The 20,239-nt window shown below is 39.4% G+C and overlaps 1 pseudogene; it reads left to right on the top strand.

Annotated features, from left to right (window-relative positions):
• The first annotated feature begins 578 nt into the window (after window positions 1–578).
• LOC113296191 lies at window positions 579–10,124 on the top strand (annotated as a pseudogene).
• The last annotated feature ends 10,115 nt before the right edge of the window (window positions 10,125–20,239 follow it).

Here is a 20,239-nt window from a genome sequence, read left to right as displayed (position 1 = left end):
CCACTATCTACTATCCAAACATGATTCGAACAAGATAAAATAGTACCTGCAAAGTTTGCAGAGGGGCTAATATCGATACCTTCATTGGATGGATTCAATAACGAGAGAAGCCGGGCATACTGTGCTGCGGAGATAGTCGGTGCAGCAACGGCCGACATAGGCACAGACGCTGGTATGGTGGTAGCAGCGAGAGGATGAGAATCAGAGTCTCTGGGCTTTGGTAAGTCATTTGGATATCCATTCAGTTTCCAGCAGGTGACCCTGGTATGACCGTGCTTGTTGCAATGGTCACAAAAGGGGCGTTGTCGTTTGTTATTTCCCGAGCTATGGTTGTTGTTTCCTCCAGGTTGTGCAGTGAACCTTTGGGTTCGATAATCACCACGAGAAGCATATAAAGTTGCTGATTCAATCGTAGGAAAAGAGGAAGAATTGATACCTTGTTGCTCTTCCTCCTGCCTAACATGGTTGTAGATCTTAGCAGGAGATGGCATAGGTTCCATTAAAAGAATCTGGCTTCGCAGAGAGGAAAATCTTTCATGTAAACCCTGCAAAAATTCCATCGATCTATCTTGATTATGATGATCCACATAATTTTTACCTGCTCTGCAGATGCATGGTTCGATCGGCCTGAAGGTATCTAGCTGATCCCAAAGAGTTTTGAGTTGAGTATAATAAATTTCCACATTCAGATTCTCTTGCTTTAATGTTGCAATCTACTGCTTGATTGCATAAAGCTTGGATGCATTGTGATGTGAGAACCGGGACTTTATCTCCAGCCATTGTTCACGCGCGGAAGGAAAGTTCTGTGTGCTGGATCGAATCCCTGGATCGACCGAGTTGGAAATCCAACTTCCAACGAGATCATTGCAACGCGTCCAGTGAGAGATGTCTGTCGGGTTTGTAGGTTTCACAATAGTTCCATCTATGTATCCTGTTTTTCCTTTCGCACTAAGTGCTTTCATCATTCTTCTTCCCCAAGTGCAGTAGTTTTCACTATCACTACAGAAAATAAAAATACCATATCCCAGTGACCCTAAAGACTAAAAAGCTTCATGAGCTAAGCTTAGATGAGTACACCAAGGGAAAATTCAGAATGGAACATACCGATTCAATAAGGTTAGTTTGTTTTTTCTGTTTTTTTATTTCTCTTGCATCTATAAGTAAAATGCTTAAGTTCACTGACCTTCTAACATTCATGTGCAGGATATTTGATAAGGCTGCTATAAAGACTAACAACAAGGAACATAAACTTTGCACGGTGATACAGGTGGAAGAAATCAAACAACTAATGAAAATACTATCGGTTCTGATCACAACTTTCATACCGAGTGTCATGTACGCGCTTTACCAAAAAAAAAAAAGAGTGTCATGTACGGGCAGATAAACACCCTGTTGTAGCAAAAATGTTCCTACAACACTCCTCGAGATTTGTACATAAATGATATAATCTTGAACGTTGGATGGCGTAAGATTAAAACCTGATGGATGACTTGTAGACTGTTGAGATGATCCACAACTTTTCCTCGTGATACGTTCTTGATGATGGAAAATTTTCTACTCAGCTCTTCAATGCTTTTGGCTTTCTAATACTCTTGATGAAATGAAGAAAAGGAGGGGGTACCTGCAAAGACACTCCGATGCCTCAATGAGTAAGAGTTCTAAGCAGGTTTTTATGGAGAGAGAAGGATTAGAAATGTGTACCTTTACTGTTGAAATCCCTCCTCTATTTATAGGTAATAGAGGGTATGCATCCAGTCAATTACCTGTCTGCATTCATTTTGATGACGTATCTGGACCAAATGCCTTCCAGTTTCATCATCAGAATTATGTATCTAGACATTTAGAAATGTATATGGCCCAATAATTAACCTTTATCCATTCCCTCCTTTCAGGGTGACCAGGTCAATAATGTACTTGGACCAAATATATATATAGATTAATTCTAACTTTTTGGATTGAACAGATTCATCTCCCTTTCAAGATACAATGAATATAGTCACCTTTTATGGGCTTAGGCTTCAACCCATGACCCAATATTTAGATTAATCCTAACAAACTTGGTTCTTAACCTTTTATGGGCTTAGGATTCAACCCATGACCCAATATTTTTGTTTAAGGCTAATGGACCGAAGATCCTAACAAACTTGGTTATATATAGATTAATCCTAACAAACTTGGACCCAATATTTTTGTTTAAGGCTAATGGACCCAATATTTTTGTTTAAGGCTAATGGACCCAATATATATAGATTAATCCTAACAAACTTGGTTCTTAACCTTTTATGGGCTTAGGCTTCAACCCATGACCCAATATTTTTATTTAAGGCTAATGGACCGAAGATCCTGTTAATCCCATTTTATATTTATATGGTCCAAACATCGCCCCTCTTAATTCCCAACTTGTTGGTGGATTAAGATAAGTGTCCTGGACCAGTTGCTCCATAGTCGTACTCTGAGGCCCCTAAGCTACGTATTGAAACGGTATGTTAGTCTGCTTGCGAACAAAGTTGCTCTTGGTGTTGCCGGGCGAGAGTTTTCCATAGTTGAATATGAACGATGCTTCATGATTATATCACGAGTTTCAAGTTATGTGTTTGCTGCTGTAACAGGTCTTCTTGCTTGCATCACAACAAATTATTTTTTTTGCTGTGACATCTATTGCACTGGCTGCTATAAATGTTGGCACATCTCTTGGATAATTGTATCTCGTTTTTGAGACAAGAGTTCGTGGTTGCACTGGCGCAAAACTTGGTGAGATCTTGTGCTTGCGATAAGTTCAAGACTTACTCTTCACTTGTGATTTGAAGCCGTAGATGCCAACACAACGGAATACTTTCTGCTCGCACTGTAGTTGTTGTATAACTTTACAGTACGAAAAAAACTGGCTTTTTTCTTCCGTGGAGTAAAGACCATTGTGCTTAGATCCGTATGATGTTGTATGAATATACTCCGATTGATGTTCCAATAATGATGGTGATGCCAAATCATGATCTACACATTTTAGATGGTTGTAAAATATCACAACTGCTCATGCATTGAGAGCTTGATAAGTGATGTTCTTCTGATGCTTTTTCGAGTGATGCTTCAATATATATATATATATATATATTTATTTATTTTTGCATCCATGTCCAACAAAGCCTCTTCATGCAAATATATATATTTTTTCTCCTCGTTTCAGCTCCAAGAAAGCCTCTCCATGATATAATAATCGATTTGATTTTTTTTTATCTCCTTTCGCTCCCGCGCCAGTAAAGCTTCTTTTTTGAATATATATATATTTCCCATTTTCGCTCCTGCTCCAACGAAGTTTTTGCATTTTTTTTTACTCCATCAAAGTTTTTTTTTTTTTTTTTAGCTCTAGCTCCAGATCGGCCAGCAAAACGTTATTATAAAATATATATTTATTTTCCTTGTACAATGAACTCTCATTGACCTGATAATGGGGTTCCATTGCCCATGGAACAATGTCCTTGCTATTCCTGAGCATGCGCTAACCGGTTTAGGTTTAACTTGCTCGCAAATTTGCGCAAGTATTGACTAAGACCGTGCAAGGAATATTTTTTGAAATATTTCCTCTAATCAAAGCCAAGTTGGTTTGGTTCTCACTGCCCTGAGATGGGGTTCCATTGTCCATGGAACGAGGTCCTTGCTATTTTTGAGTCTGCGCTAAACCGGTTTAGCTTGCTCGCAAATTTGCACAAGTTTTGACTAAGACCGTGCAAGGAAAATATATCCTCTAGTCAAAGTCAATTTGGAATAGGTCCTGGCTATGCGAGAGTCATTACCTGACATCTCTGTCCAGTATGCCCGGAGTTTATGTCCGATCTTAGCTATGCGAGTGTTATTTTTAAACGACTCTGGCTAGTATCGAAGCGCGTGCACCATGCATTTGTTTATGAGTTGTGCACTTGCATGTGAATTATGCATTTGTTGTAGGACTATGAAATACGAATATTGCAAACAAATTAAGTAATCGTTTAGGTTTACATTATGAGGCGTGAATGGATCCAACATCGTAAATATGCATTCCACAGTTAATTGTGAACTATTTTCAAGTTGTCGAGGTTCCAAGTTTTGGGATCCATTTTGCTGCTCTTCACTCAATATAGCTTCCTCTTGCTAGCTTATCTATCAGGCATGGTCTTCCCAGACGCCCCCAGCTGTTCGACTATCGTGAGTAAAACTCGCAATGGCGTGTAACTCCATTTGTTTTAAACTCGTGTAAGCTTTAAGTTGTATCCATCTGATGGACCAAGGGAGAATGTGCAAGCAAGTAACTCTGGAATTGGAGTAGAGACATAATGAAGATGTTTTCTTCTGATTTATTGTGAGATACAACTTGAGATTGCTGATATTTGCGAGGCTAGGCTAAGAGAATGTGTGTGAATTGAATACGCTGATTGTGTTGGAATAGGACTATTACCATAAACAACATCCATGGAAATTTTCTCTTATTTAAAGTTGAAACTTTCCTTTTTTTTTCGTAATACTACTTCTGCTTTTCGAGGTATTCCCCTCGACTCTGGTCGTCAAGGTATCTCTATCACTGACACCTGTTGTTCAGCCAATGGCTAGATACCTATTGTCGTTCAGATTCTACGATGGTGTGATGCCTTTTGTAGAGATCATTTTTCTTGGATACATTACTTGCTTCAGGAGCTTTCCTTTCTGATGATTCAAGTGTCATATCGTGATCACTTCGTACCCGTCGCGCTCGCCAACCCTCATGTGAAGATCGTGCACGCTGGTGTAGAATAATACTTTTATTACTTATTTGTGTCTCTTATCCAGTGAGGACTTCCGAACCCTCACGATTTTTCTTCTTGGAGTCGTCATCCGGATGATGTCTCACTTTGGATGGAATTTCTGCTGTCCCCTTCGTCAGTGACAACTTTGCTCTTTTTTCCTTTTCTACCCTTGCATAGCTATCTACCCTTGCATATAATTCTTTGAGGTTTCTTACCGATTGCACAGTTAAGGAATTGGATATCCCGAATTCGTCATAAGGCAAGGCATTATTGTATGCTTCAATGATGAGCCCAGCATCAACCGCACCGACTTCTCCAACTTCTTGGCGAAACCGTTGGTTGAAAGTTGCCATACTTTCATTTGTTTCTTGATGCAATCCAAATAAGTGACTGCTACCTTTTTTGCTTCCCAGATTGATCTTATATTGCTCGAAAAATGCGTCCGACAACATCCCAAAGTTCGCAATTGAATTTGATTCCAATTGTGAGAACCAAGTCAAAGCTTTACCTGTCAGTGTCACAGGAAAGGTTCTGCACAACAACTCATCGCTATATCCCCACAGACTCATTGAAGCTTGGAAATGTTGCACATGTTCCACTGGATCAGCGCTCTTTCCGTCGAATAACTCCTTGAACTGGGGCTGCACAAAGTTTGCTGGTGAGCGGAACCGCCTTATTTCTTCGACGAAAGGTGAGTCCATCGACCTTTTCATCGCTAAGACCTGTAGCCTTTCTTGCCTGGATTTTTTATGAGACAACACTTGCTCGATCATTTCGCCTAGCTTTCTTTTATTGAGTTCCTCAATTCGTGACGAATCTCCTTCAGTTTCTCGACGGATTATTTCATTTCTGATTAACTCCTTGTTCTTCCTAGATTTTGCTTTCTTCAAGCGTCGGTTTTCGTCATAATACTCCTTTCTTTTTCGCCCGTCGAGGTACTCGTTTCTTCGATCGTTGAGGTACTTCTCCCTTTCACGCCTGTTGTTCTGCCAGTTGCTTGGTCCAGACTGTCGCTCTGCTTCTTTGATGAAGTGATTACTTTCATAGCGGTGATTCGGCCCACGATCCTTAGAAGCTTGCCTTTCGGGTGATCTATATATCCCGTCGCGATCATTCCTCCCATGTCGTGCTCGCCAACCCTCATGTGAAGGTCGTGCATGTCGGTGCGGAGTGACACTTTCTGAATGTTGGGTGCTACCAGTTTGTGGTCTTTTTTCCAGAGACGCTTTCAGTAGTCTGTTTTCTTTTTCTAACTCTTGCAATCTTTCTCGCAGAGTCAAATCTACGGGTGTTTCCACTGCCATATCCGCTTGCACAATACGTCAGGCCAAACAAAGGCCCCTATTGGCGAGGGAGTTCAAACGCGAGTTTAGCATATTTGTTTGGGGTTGGTTACCACCCCTTGGAGATACATTAAGATTGGCAGTATCACTTAAAAGTGGAGTTGAGATACGTACCCATCGATTTCCTCTACTTATCCCCTGGGATAAGTTCTTGCAGAAGGAAACCTTGATGTCGTTGCTGCTGGTGACGTTTCAACTCCTTCCTGAAATGGGTGATCGACTTCGCTATGATTCCCTCGGACTCTGGTGTCGGTAGTGACATTCCCATCAATTCGATTTTCCTGTGATGTTGCCATGAATCTTGATCTGTTTGTTTTTTGAAGAATCCTTCTCTGTCCCACGGTGGGCGCCAAAAGATGTTGTAGCAAAAATGTTCCTACAACACTCCTCGAGATTTGTGCATAAATGATATAATCTTGAACGTTGGATGGCGTAAGATTAATACCTGATGGTTGACTTGTAGACCATTGAGATGATCCACAACTTTTTCTCGTGATACGTTCTTGATGATGGAAAAATTTCTACTCAGCTCTTCAATGTTCTTGGCTTTCTAATACTCTTGATGAAATGAAGAAAAGGAGGGGGTACCTACAAAGACACTCCGATGCCTCAATGAGTAAGAGCTCTAAGCAGGTTTTTATGGAGAGAGAAGGATTAGAAATGTGTACTTTTACTGTTGAAATCCCTCCTCTATTTATAGGTAATAGAGGGTATGCATCCAGTCAATTACCTGTTGCATTCATTTTGATGACGTATCTGGACCAAATTTCGTCCAGGTTCATCATCAGTATTATGTATCTAGACATTTAGAGATGTATTTGACCCAATAATTAACCTTTATCCATTCCCTCCTTTCAGGGTGACCAGGTCAATAATGTACTTGGACCAAATATATATCTAGATTAATTCTAACTTCTTCGATTGAACAGATTCGTCCCATTTCAAGATACAATGAATGTAATCACCTTTAATAAAGGCTAACCGACTTGGTTCTTAACCTTTTATGGGCTTAGGCTTCAACCCATGACCCCAATATTTTTGTTTAAGGCTAATGGGCCGAAGATCCTGTTAATCCCATTTTATATTTATAGAACGATTTTTTAGGGACCATGATTTTTTTTTGGGGGATCATGGTCTTATTAGGCTAACCTCCCTATACTTATAAGGGGTGCCCCAAAGTTAGGTAAATACCCATTTACCCTTTACTTTAATTTTAATTAAAACTAACTTAATAAGTATATTAATCTAATAATATACATCTAATCTAAATGAATTTATTAACCAAAATCAAAATCAAAATCAAAAGAGCAATCGAAAATTTTTAGTTTTGAAAAAAAGTTTATTCTCTTCTTCTTCTCTCTTTCCTTGACGTTCCTCGTTCGATTGAAAAACCCTTTTTAATTCGTTTTTGGATAGAAAAATTGAGTAGTAATCATCAAAATATGGTTTAAATGGATGTTAAAGTGGCATGTTCGGTTAGGAATAGTTTAAAAAAAAACTACTTTTGTAACCGAACATTCTGAAACCACAAAAAACGAAGAACACTTCGGTTATCACGAATTTAATTTTTCATAACCGAACTCGGAGTTCGGTTGGTTCGCTAAAAATTCTAAAACTAGTTAGTAACCGAACTCTACCCATAATACAAAAAAAAAAAAAATGTAACCGAACTGTGTTATTTTTCCTACTATGTTGAGTTATGATATAACCGAACTTTACCTACCTTGTTTGGTTGGTTCGCAAAAATTTCTAGAACTATCTAGTAACCGAACTCTACTCATATTCCAAAAAGATTTTTTTTTTCCAATGTAACCGAACTGTGTTATTTTGCCTACTATGTTGAATTTCAATTTAACCGAACTTGTTCCACTATGTTTGGTTTGTTTGCAAAAATTCTTGACAAGCCAAACTCTTCACTAATTGCATACACGTGGAGTTCGGTTAGATATGTTGTTGGGTTAAAGTTTGCGAACCAACCGAACATTACTCTGTAAGTCCTATAAACAAAGTTCGGTAACATGTGTGTATGGAAAAGGTAACCGAAAAACTAAAAACCTCCATTAAAGAACGAGTTCGGTAACCTGCGTATATGGAAAAGTTAACCGAACTACACTTTCAGATGAGTTCGGTAACCTGTTCTTCACATAAGGTAACCGAACAAGCCCAAATCTACCCTAAAAATTTACAGGTTTTCGAAAATTTGGAGCAATTCAACCAACATTATCTAAGTTTGAAACATACCTGGGTACCCAAATACTCTTCCTCCGGTTGTGGTTGGTAATATCCTTTGTTTTTCATGTTTTCCTTCTTCATCTTCTCCAACTTTACTCTCTCAATAATTCTGCTTCTTTTAAAAAAAAAGCCATCTGATTTTTTAATCTCGTTAATTATCTTTAACTTAATCATTTTAGTAATCACTACACTAACTATTATTAACACTAACTAATCATTACCAAAAAATTAATCAAGAGGGTAATTTAGGTATTAATATAAATATCTAGATAAGAGGTGATCTAGATTTACTTCTAATATCTTTACCCAAAATAAAATCATGATCCCAAAATAACCATGGCCCCAAAACACCGTTCTATTTATATGGTCCAACCACACCCTTTTTGTCAAACAAGGCACGACTCTCGATCAGAGAATGGGTCCCCATTTCAATCTGCCTCCAGCACCTAGTTAGTAAGTTCGCGAATGATTCGCGAATCATTCGCGAATTTTTCCGTATCACGAATTTTAACGTCTTATTCGCGTACGTTTGCAACTCCGAACCCAAGTCGCGTATTATGTGGCATTCCCGGATTATTCGCGAATCGTTCACGAATTTTACGTATCCCGAATGGTACGTCCGCTTAATTCGCCATAAATTCTTTAGCTTTTACTTTTCAAAGACTCCACTTTTTGGGCTTTACTGCCTCCCGAGCATACACGACCGAATATTAGACGTGTTGTAATTTTTATGAAACAAAAATGACTGAAGAGATTTGAAGTTGAAGGTGAGAGAGATCTCAAACTCACTAACCAAGCATCTAAACCACTATACGACGTCCTCTTAGATAACTAATGTTGTATATATTATTAATATCATCATATTAAGTTTATTTTTTCTTTAAATAACTCACACATATGCATAAAAATTGGTCTATGACCTTATAAATACAAATTATTTGTTATATATAAATACCGAATTTTCAGAGCCGAATTCACATTTATAAATCGAATTATACACGTACGTATGCCGTTCCGAATTACTGACGAATCACGTCCCGTTGACCGAATTTTGGACCGAATCTGGATTTTACAAAACCGTATAATACTCGTACGTTTGCCGTTCCGTACGTTTGACGAATCCCGAATTGCTAACTAGGCTCCAGCATGTATAACAGCGATCGTGACAATTGCAATGCTGATTAGCCTTGTGGTATATGATCGTTGCATTGTGCCCTTCATTAAACGATACACCAAGAATCCTAGAGGGTTATCATTGTTGCAGAGAATGGGAACTGGTTATTGTTTCCACATCCTTGTCATGTCGGCTGCTGCTCTAAGTGACCGAAAGCGGTTGAGTGTGGCAAGGGAGCACGGAGTTATATCTAAAGATGAGAGCATCCCTCTGACCATATTTATACTTGTCCCGCAAGCTGTCTTAATGGGTATTGCTGTGCTAGTTTCACAGCTCGAGTTCTTTTATGACCAAGCACCAGAGGGAATGAAAAGCCTCGGAAGTTCGTATTATTCAACCAGTATGGGAATCGGGCATTTCCTTAGCAGCTTCATTTTGTCCACAATGTCACAGCTGACCAAGAAAAGCGAAAACGAAGGGTGGATAGTTAACAACTTAAACTTATCGCGCATTGACAACTAATACTGGTTTCTTGCAGGATTAAACGTGCTCAATCTAATTGCTTTTCTGATCGTTGCCAAGTTTTATGTCTATAGAGCTGACACAATGGAGTTGAAAACCAACGACATGCAACAAGGCACGGAGATGCAGGAGGACACTACTGTTCTTTCGGTAGAAAAATAAGCTTACTTGTTAGGAAAGTAATTAAGAGATTGGTTTTGATTAACTAGGTGTTAATGTAGTATTCTTTATGTGTCCCTAATAACATTTTTGTAGTGCAGTCAGCTAAATCAAAGTTATAGGGATAGTAGTATTCTCATGTTTTCTGTTCTTTCAGTTTCAGTTTTTAACAATTTCGAATTTCGTAACGTTTGTAGTAGTTTCTAGTAGTAGAAAATCCTACTACTACACCCCTTAAACAATCTATATATCAAATTATGAAGACATTACGAAGAACACTAAGAAATAATTTTATTAAGTATAGAAATCAATACAAAGATGATAGACATAATCCTAACTTGGGAAATAAATAACTTTCTCTCTCCTAAAGTTCTATCTCCACTCTCAAAAAGATTTCTCCTTACCACAAGGGTGGTTGGTCCTATATATAGGGATTTTACATAGTGGAGGACAGCTAACAAGGCCCCTATTTTCGGATTTAGCATGTGATGTCCTCGCACCCATGTATCTGGTCTTCTCGCACGTGCTCCTCAACTTCTTACATCTCTCACACTTTAGTCGTGACTTTATCACGTCATTGATTCCGTCATTTAAGATATGCTATGTGCGAACTTCATTCGCTCCTTAGTAACTCAGTTGTCTCGCACGATTATTCACGTGTGCGGTATTTAACCCCTACATTTTGCCTCTTCTCTTATTGATCTTTATTTTGGAAAGAGCAATGAGAGAACTATTTTTGTTATCTTATTCGCACCCTTTATGCGATTTTTCGCATTTCATCAACTTTTCATCTTCTCTCTTAACCGACAAGTTTCCCGATTTTCCGTGTAACCGTTTACACGTCCTCATTTCTGCAGTTTTCACTGGCACGTCATCCCCTTTTACTTGGTACAGCCGGTTGTCTTCTTCCTTATTTAACCCCTTTTCAGAGAGAAAGACTTTCTTTTTAGTTTTCCTCCTTCACAGAACCTTCCCCTTCAAATCCTCAGTTTCTTTCTTTTCTTCCGTTAGCATTTGAACTCAATGGATTCTCCTCAAAGGTTCGTTTTATCTCTTTTATTACGCTTTTTGTTGGATATGTCTTGTTTTTGTTGTCGTTTGTAACTGTGAGCCGCCATTATTGATCTGTTGTTGTTTTCCATCCATTGTTATTTCTGTTATGGTTATTCATAATTCCCATACTGGTATTGTTGCAGCAAAACCGCTTCCACTGGAACTCGTTTCACCGTTCCAAACCCTAACTCCTCTTCAAGACGTGAAAATAACAAATCTCTCAAGAGGAAGCCTTCGCATGACAAGGTAGTAAGAAACACCTTATTCCTTTTAAACAACATTGTTGCCTCTGTTTCTTATCTACATTGTTATTCGCAGGCTGATGCGAAAGAGAAAGAGAAGATGCCCAAAAGGAGTAAGGAACCTCCTGCTCTTGATACTCGCATGGCCGTCCCGAGTTTCAAAAAGAAATCCAGTTCTGCTCAACAAGTGCCCTCTGGTGAGACTGTCTTTGTTGTTCGGGCAAGTATGGCCGCTTCCCATCAGGTGACTACTACCACATCTTCATCGTCTCTCATCTCCCCTCCAGCGAACATCATCGCCGATTCATCATCTCATTCTCCTACTGAAAATCCCTGTAAGGATCTTACTCTTTCAACTTCGCCACCTCTCTTTTCGTTTCCACCAACAACTTCTACCTCTCTGGAACTAGCTTCGGTGACTCATGCCATAAATTCTACTACTGAAGAAGTTGTTGCATCTATGCTAGACTCTTCTATTATTACTGCTTCGGTTATTCCCGTATCTGTGGATCACTCCGTCTCCTCTCTTTTGGATGCTGCTGCTGCTATTTCTTCCATGAGCAATGTTCTGACTACTTCTCCTCTTCGCACAACTTCTCTTTCTCAAGCGAAATTTGCCACTCCTGAGGTTGATGCCTTTGATGTTGCTGGTTCAGGGGATGGGCCTCTTCTTGACATTGTTCAACTCGCACGCTCATCCTCCAATGACCCTTCTTAACTTCGTTTGTGCGAGTCTCTTATCAAACTGTTAGGCAATTCTTCTTTGGATAAATCAGATAAGAGAGAGATTTTCGATCAAATGGACTCATCCATGAATGTTGCCTTGGATTGCTTGGAATCCCGTCGCTGCTTTATTCAAGCCGAAGGTTTTGCAGAGTCTAGCTTTACAATTCGTGAACTTACCCGTCAGAATGCCCAGTTGAGAGCTGATGTTCATGCTGGGGAGGTTACAGCCGAGAAACTTCGCAACAAGAATCAAGAACTGAGAGGTATATCCTACTTCCTTTTACTCATTTTGTGATTCCATTACACCTTGTTCTTTCTATTTATTCGCTGGTACCTTCTCCCTTCTATGCCTCTGTTCGTGCGAACATATAGATTTGTGCCAAAAGCGAGTTATGGAGAGACATGAGTTCCAACATTCTGCTGAGGATGCTAATGCAGAGAATAAAGAGCTGCGGCATCAGTTGAATCTACTGCTCAGTGATGGTTCATACTTAGTTGATCAAATTGATAATTTGAAGAATTAAAATCATGGCCTTAGTACTCAGTTTGATTCCCTGAACTCCCAAATATCCCATATTTCTGGGATTTTATATGACACTGACTTAAGTAATCAAACTCTATCAGAGAAAAATCGCACCCTCATGGGAGAGAATCAATCCCTTTTGAACGAGAAGACGAGTTATACTCAGCAACACCTCGCCCTTCGACGAAACTGTACTGAGCAAGAGGAATCTCTTCGTACTCTGAGGAATCAATATGACAGAGATATAAGGAGAGTGTCCTTAGAGAGTGAAAAGATTATAAATAACAAGGTAAAAATGACTGTCGAAATGAAGAAGCTTCGCGAAGAGCACACTCGGTTGGAAAGCTCGCATGATATCTTGAACAAGAAACATGCCTCTCTTGTTAAGGATGAGAATAAGATTCGCTCGCGTCTTGAAGGATTGATAGGTGATGACTTTGATAAGCACTTGGAGGTTATGAGAAGTAGTAGTTTGGCACTTTTTCAGTATTATATTTCTCAGATGGAAGGTAGTCACACCAAGATGACTACCTTTAATTGTATTTTTATCTTATTTCGAATGTTGCTTCTTTCGTATTGATTTGTGGTTTCTAAGCTAATTCTAGTATTTTTTATTTCCGTAGTTTCTGATAAGGCCAACCAACTCCTTGTCCAAAACCTAAGGTCTGATTTGGATAAATCTTGCGAGGATGTTAGGGATCTTGCTTTTATGCTTTCGTCTTCTCGCGATAGGGCAGAGAGGAGACAAATATATCTTGATCAGCTGATGAGGGTTTATGTCAAGAATGCTCAGAAGGACGTCGCACGTGAGTCTCATCTTTAGGATAAGGCTTATGCTGATGGGATATGTATCGCCAATTCGCTGCCTCTAGAGGAAGTTGAACCTCTCGACATTTCTGATAATAAAGCTATTCCACAGCCTGATAGTGACTATGATTATGTCAGCTATGATGAGGAAATCCCTCTCCGTGAAGATCAACCTGAGGGAAATGGTGCTGGCTGTGATCTTCTTGACGTACCAAATGCTGAAGCTATTCCTCATGCTGAAACTCAAGCTATTCCCCATGATGAACCTTCTGCGAAGGCTTCTATTCCAAGTTCTCTTCCTGTTGCGGAGATTGAAGCCATTCATTCACATGATGAAATTCCTCTGAATGACCCTTAACTCCATTCCATTTCTATATGCTTGAACTTGATTGGATCTCGCTTCTTTTGTGTTTTTTGCTGCACATTTAAGGAAAGACAAATTTGTTTCTAAAGGCTATTTTCTAATCATGCGAATAATAATACCTTTTTGTGTAATTCCCATACTTACCTTTATTATTTGTATGTTAGATAATGACCTAGACTTCATGAAATAATACTATCTTTTTGCATGATGTTATGTTAGATAATAAACTTTATTCATGCTGGTATAAGATAAAATTTATGCGAATATGTTGTAATATGTGAGCGAATAGGTAAATATAATTTTTAGGCGAATACAGTCCTTTTTAGAAAACAAAGATATTTATGACATGGGCATTTTTTTAGGTCTCTTGGTGTTTGATAGTGAGGTCTTATTGAGCCTCCCTAAGTAGAGGTCTTAATTAGGCTCTCCTAGTGATATGGCTTATCTTTGCCTCAGGATATCATTTTGGCCATGCGATAGAGTCGCAGGACGTCTTTACGTATTCGCGTATTGACCCGTTGACCCTACCTTATCATCTTTCGTACGTGAGCGAATAGGTAAATATATTTTTTAGGCAAATACAGTCCTTTTTAGAAAACAAAGATATTTATGACATGGGCATTTATTTAGGTCTCTTGGTGTTTGATAGTGAGGTTTTGTTGAGCCTCCCTAAGTAGAGGTCTTAATCATCCTCTCCTGGTGATATGGCTTATCTTTGCCTCAGGATATCATTTTGGCCATACGATAGAGCCGCATGACGTCTTTACGTATTCGCGTATTGACCCTACCTTATCATCTTTCGTATTATTGCCTCTGCAGGATATGTGAATGTGCATTAATACGACAAGCCTAATTACTCCCATGAGTAAAAGCCTTGTGATATTAACGTCTTTGACACAATTCAACTCCCTAGTGGAGGGTGCCGTCCTTATCTCCCCCTGGTTGCCCCTTCAAGCAGACGTACCCCTACCGGTTTGGAGTGGGCTCCTCCCATCCAGTGATGCAACAACCAGTTGATTTCGCGGTCTCTTATCCATTAGCCTATGTGGCTTATGGTTTCGAGACCACACCCTATGTGGGGTTTCTTGAGGACCGAGTGTATCATAGCCAAGACTTGCTAAGAGCGGCGAGGTACGCCCCACTCGCCCCCAGCGCCTTTAGCTCAACCGTGTACCGCGACGCCCTGGTCGGGTTTCTACACTCCATAATAGAGAACTTTGTACCTTAGCCTTGCAACTAAGGAGTCTCTACCGGATAGGCTTTTATTTTACCCCCACTTTCCATGACTCAGATCCCAGGGTTGGTATGGCTTTCGCCTGAGCCATGCATTACTAGGTTTTTCCCAATTATGACGCGCGTTAGGGCCTATTTATTTTGCCTCTTGCACAAGGGAGAACTAGGGTGCACGCCGTAATTGGTTACCCAGCCTCCCTAGTTAGAGGTTTTAAATTTTATTGCCCCCTATTGAGGTCTTATTTTGAGGTCTTATCGTTGCCTTTTTCTTCTGTTTGTATTTTTATAGATCATTGTTTTGAAGGGTGCAAATAATTTTTTTATATTCATAACTTCGTGCATACATTATTAGCTTGTCTCTTCTTCTTTCTAACACATTACCCTATTAAACCTCCTATGGATAATATTTTTTGAGGTACAATCTATTCCATGGATGATCGAGCCTTCTCCCAACATCTTTTCCATCCTTGTCCATAAACTTGTACGCTCTATTTCCTACAGTTCGCTTGATTATATATGGGCCGTCCCATTTCTTCTCCAGTTTTCCGTCACCTCCCTATTAATAAGATGGTATTTCTCTTAACACTATCTCACCTGGTTGAAATTCCCTTGGTTTGACACGCTTGTTGTATTCCCTTGCCAATCTTTTGTGATAGTTTTCCATGTCATCCAACTTTGCTAGCATCATGCTTGTGTTTAGATTTTTCTCCCAAGCTTCTTTCTTTGTCGTTGGTATGATGACTTCGGTTGGTAATACAAATTCTACCCCGTATGTTAAACAGAATGGTGACATCCCCGTTGCTTCTCTTGGCGTTGTTCGATATTCCCAAAAGACATTATGGATCTGCTCGCACCATCCTTTGTTGTTCCTTTCCAACTTCTTCAGTATGTTCGCAAGCGTCTTATTAGTTGCCTCAACCTGTCCATTACTTTGTGGATATAATGGAGTTGATTTTCCAATCTGGATCTTGAAGGCATTTAACAACATTTCTATGTTCTCTCCCTCAAACTGTTTTCCATTATCAGACACCAGTTGCACGGGTATGCCGAATCTGCAGATGATATTCTCGAGTATGAGTGTAAAAATGTCCTTATCACGTATATGTTGGACTGCTTTTTCCAATGACCACTTTGTGAAATAATCTGTTGCGACAATCAAATATCTTCTTTGGCCTGACCCTGATATGAATGGTCCCACGATATCTAAATCCCATCTTGCGAATGGACAAACACTGGTTGATGAGATTAAGTTCGCGCCAGGCGCATGTATTCGGTTTCCATGCCTATGACATTCTTCGTACCGTATAGATACTTCCCTCGCGTCTTCATGCATGTATGGCCAGTAGTATCCTTGTATCTTTGTCTTGTATGCCAATGATCTTCCTCCGTTATGATCACCTGCATCTCCATAATGTATTGCCTTTAGTATTTTTATTCCTTCTTTTCGCGTCAAGCATCTGAGCGAAGGCCCAAGGAATGATCTGCGGTAAAGTGATCCATCTCTTAACTCGTAGTTTGTCGCTCTTCTTTTTATCTTGTGTGCTTCCAATCTGTTTCTTGGTACTTCTCCCTTCTCCAAGTATGAATGAAGATTCAATCTCCAATCTTCTTCGTTTCCATCATTTTCTCCTTCTTCATCTTCTATCATCATTACATCTGCTTCTCCTTCCTTTTTGATTGATGGCAGGCAAAGTGTTGTAATCTTTATTTATCGCGCAGTCGGATCTACCAGCATTGACGCGAGAAATTCCAAAGCGTCTGCGAATATGTTGTCTTTCCTGCATATGTGTCTCCACTCCATGTTTTTTATTTGTGCTGATAACTCCTCCGTGAGCAGCTTGCATTTCTGTAATGAAGGTCATTCGTGCTGTATATCCCCAATATTTGGTTGATCACTAGTTGTGAGTCACTGGTTATTCTGACGTCATCTAACTCCATTTCCACTTCCAATCGCAACACATGTATTACTCCTTCATACTCGGTTTCATTGTTTGTTGATGCGAACTCCAGCCTGAATGAATATGTCATTCTTGCCACAGATGGTGATATAATTACTATTCCGATTCCATTTCCTTCTCCGTTTACGGATCCATCAACTAGTATCGCCCACCTTTTTGAATTTCGTTCTCTTAATAGATTTTGTGAGTTCCCTTGTTCTTCGTCTATCTCCATCATGTCTTCTAAACTTTCATCTTCTTCTAAGGGGAACTCTGCCAAAAAGTCTACGATAATTTGTGAATTTGGTGACGACAATATCTCATATTTTATTTGGAATTCTCCCACCTTTGCGTTCCATCTTTCTATTCTCCCAGACCGTTTTAAATTCTTCATCACAGATTCAATTGTTACCTTTGTAAGAACTCTGATTTTATGGGCTTGAAAATACGTGCGAAGCTTTTGAGCTGCATATACTAGCGCGAGGATGAGTCTCTCAATCTTTGTATAATTCTTTTCTGCTGCATTGTAGGTTTTGCTTATGTAATAAATTGGTTTCTCGACTTCTCCATCTATGCGAAGTAATACTGCACTTAATGCATGTTGTGTCGACGCCAAGTATAATAAGAACTCCTCTCCTGGTTCAGCTTTCTGCAAAATAGACACGTTCATTAAGTAATTTTTTATGCCTTGTATTTTCGCATTCGGCTGTCCATTCGAACTTGGCTTCTTTATTTAGAATGCTAAAGAATTGCTTGCACTTATCTGAAGAGCGCGAAATGAACCGTACCAACGAGGCTAAAAGTCCATTCAGCTTTCAATGTCACTGGTGTTGGCATGTCGCGAACTGCTTGCACTTTCTCTGGATCTACGTGTATTCCTTTTCTGATACAATATATATCCTAGGAATTTCCCTGATGCCACTCCGAAGATACATTTCGCAGGGTTTATCTTCATTTTTCACTGCCGCATTCGCGTAAATATTTCTTCCAAATGAGTTACATGATTTTCGATTTCTTTGATTTTCACTAGCATGTCATCAACATACACCTCTAAAGTTTTTTGAATCCATTCTGCGAATACCTTTTCCACCATTCTCTGGTACGTCGCACCAGCATTTTTCAATCCAAAAGGTATTATAGTGTAACAGTATAATCCTCTGGGTGTGAAAAAAGCCGTGTGCTCCTGATATTCTTATGCTAATGGAATTTGATTGTATCCTTTATACCCGTCCATAAGTGACAATCTTTTATATCCGGAGGCAGCCTCTACCATCTGTTTTATATCTGGTAATGGATAGCTGTCTTTTGGACATGCCTTGTTCAAATCGCTGAAATCGATGCAAATTCTTATCCCTTTGTTCTTCTTCGGCACCACTACCATGTTTGCTATCCACTCCGGGTATTTTGCTAGTCGAATTATGTCTGCATCTAGCATCTTCTGTAACTCCGCTTCTATTTGCGGATGGTATGTGGTTGTTATTTTCCTTATTCTTTGCTTGAACGGTTGCATATCCTTCCTGACGTCTAACCTGTGACATGCGATATCAGGATCCATCCCTGGCATTTCATCCATGTCCCATGCGAAGACATCATTATATTTTCGCAGAAGGTTTATTGTCTGCTCTTCTTCTTCTGCATCCATTCCTGTCCCTATCCTTATCATTCTGGGCTCCTCTTCAGTTCCTATGTTTACTTCCTTGGTTGGATCCGCTGCAAAAAAATTTGCTTTAGGTTCGTTTAGCGGGGATGGTTCTTTTATTTCTCTTGCTGGTGCGCCTTCCTCGTCTGGGATTTCGGTCGGTATGCCTCTTCCTTCTTTCGCTCGTATCATGTACACCCTGAATTCTTCCTCCTTTCTTGACTCCTTCGCCTTTCGCCATTTATCTTTTCTCTTCTTGGCTCTGCCCTCATAATTCATCACATCTATCTGATAGCATGTACTGGATCTTTCTGAATCTCCAACAATCTCTCCTATTCCGCTCGGCATTGGGAAACGTAAACATCCGTGAAATGCAGATGCCACTACTTTTATGCCGTGTAGCCATGGTCTTCCCAATATCATATTATACGGTGATTCCACATCCACTACGCATAGTGTTACCTTCACCTCTATTTCTCCTAGCGGCATATTGATAACTGACTCCCCTTTCGGTTTTGTTATTGTTTTGTTGAAACCATGTATGTTGTATGTAGTTGGTAGTAAATCCGTATCGTTGTACCCCATCTCCTTGAACGTGTGATAGAACAAGATGTCGGCTGAGCTCCCGGTATCTATCAAAGTTTTTTCTATCTTCCATTCCTCTGAGCTTTCCACACCGCCATTCTTTATCATTCTTCACGCCGGTACAGTTATTACCAATGGATCTGTTCGCCCCCAGCTTCTGCATGGTATGTCATCTACTTCAAACATGATCTTCTGCTTTTTCCATTCATGTAAGGGTGACATCTTTTCGATCGTCGAGATCTTCCTTCCTTCGTTATCACGCTTTTGGATCTGTCTGGTGATTCCTTTACTGGAATCCATAGTATTTATACCTGACTTTGTTATCATATTGCGCCGTAGGCGTTTGCTTCATTTTTCTGCTCCGACATCCTTTATTATTCCTCTGAATCTATTCGCTCCCTGCATTATATGTATGCTTGTTCGCTCCTTTTATCACATCAACTTGTTCTTCTTTCTTTTAAGAAACCTTTACTTGAAATCTATGGATAACTCCTCTAATTATCTATATGGAAATCTTTTTCAGATCTTTAAACTTTGTTTTTCAAAAGGATATTTATAGCCTCAAAGATTATTCTATAAAACTTCTTTCTTAATTTTAAAATGTGCCTTTAATGAGTGACTCCAAATTAAGCTTCAAAACAAGAACAATGAGAAATTTCACGTTGAAAGGAAAATTTTTCACAAATAAGAACAATAAGAAACTTTACTTTGAAAGAAATTTTTGAAAAAGAAAATCATCTTAAAATTTTCACAAACAGATCCAATCCCAATCCCGAGTTGTATTCTAGCGCCAAAATGTAGTAGTAGAAAATCCTACTACTGCACCCCTTAAACAATTTATATATCAAACTATGAAGACATTATGAAGAACACTAAGAAATAATTTTATTAAGTATAGAAATCAATACAAAGATGATAGATAGAACCCTAACTTGGGAAACAAATAACTTTCTCTATCCTAAAGTTCTATCTCCACCCTCAAAAAGATCTCTCCTTACCACAAGGGTGG

The sequence above is a fragment of the Papaver somniferum genome, chromosome 7 (genome assembly GCF_003573695.1).
Source record: "Papaver somniferum cultivar HN1 chromosome 7, ASM357369v1, whole genome shotgun sequence".
Classification (NCBI taxonomy): Eukaryota; Viridiplantae; Streptophyta; class Magnoliopsida; order Ranunculales; family Papaveraceae; genus Papaver; species Papaver somniferum.
Note: the sequence above shows the minus strand (reverse complement) of the source record. Positions and strands in the feature narration are given on the sequence as shown.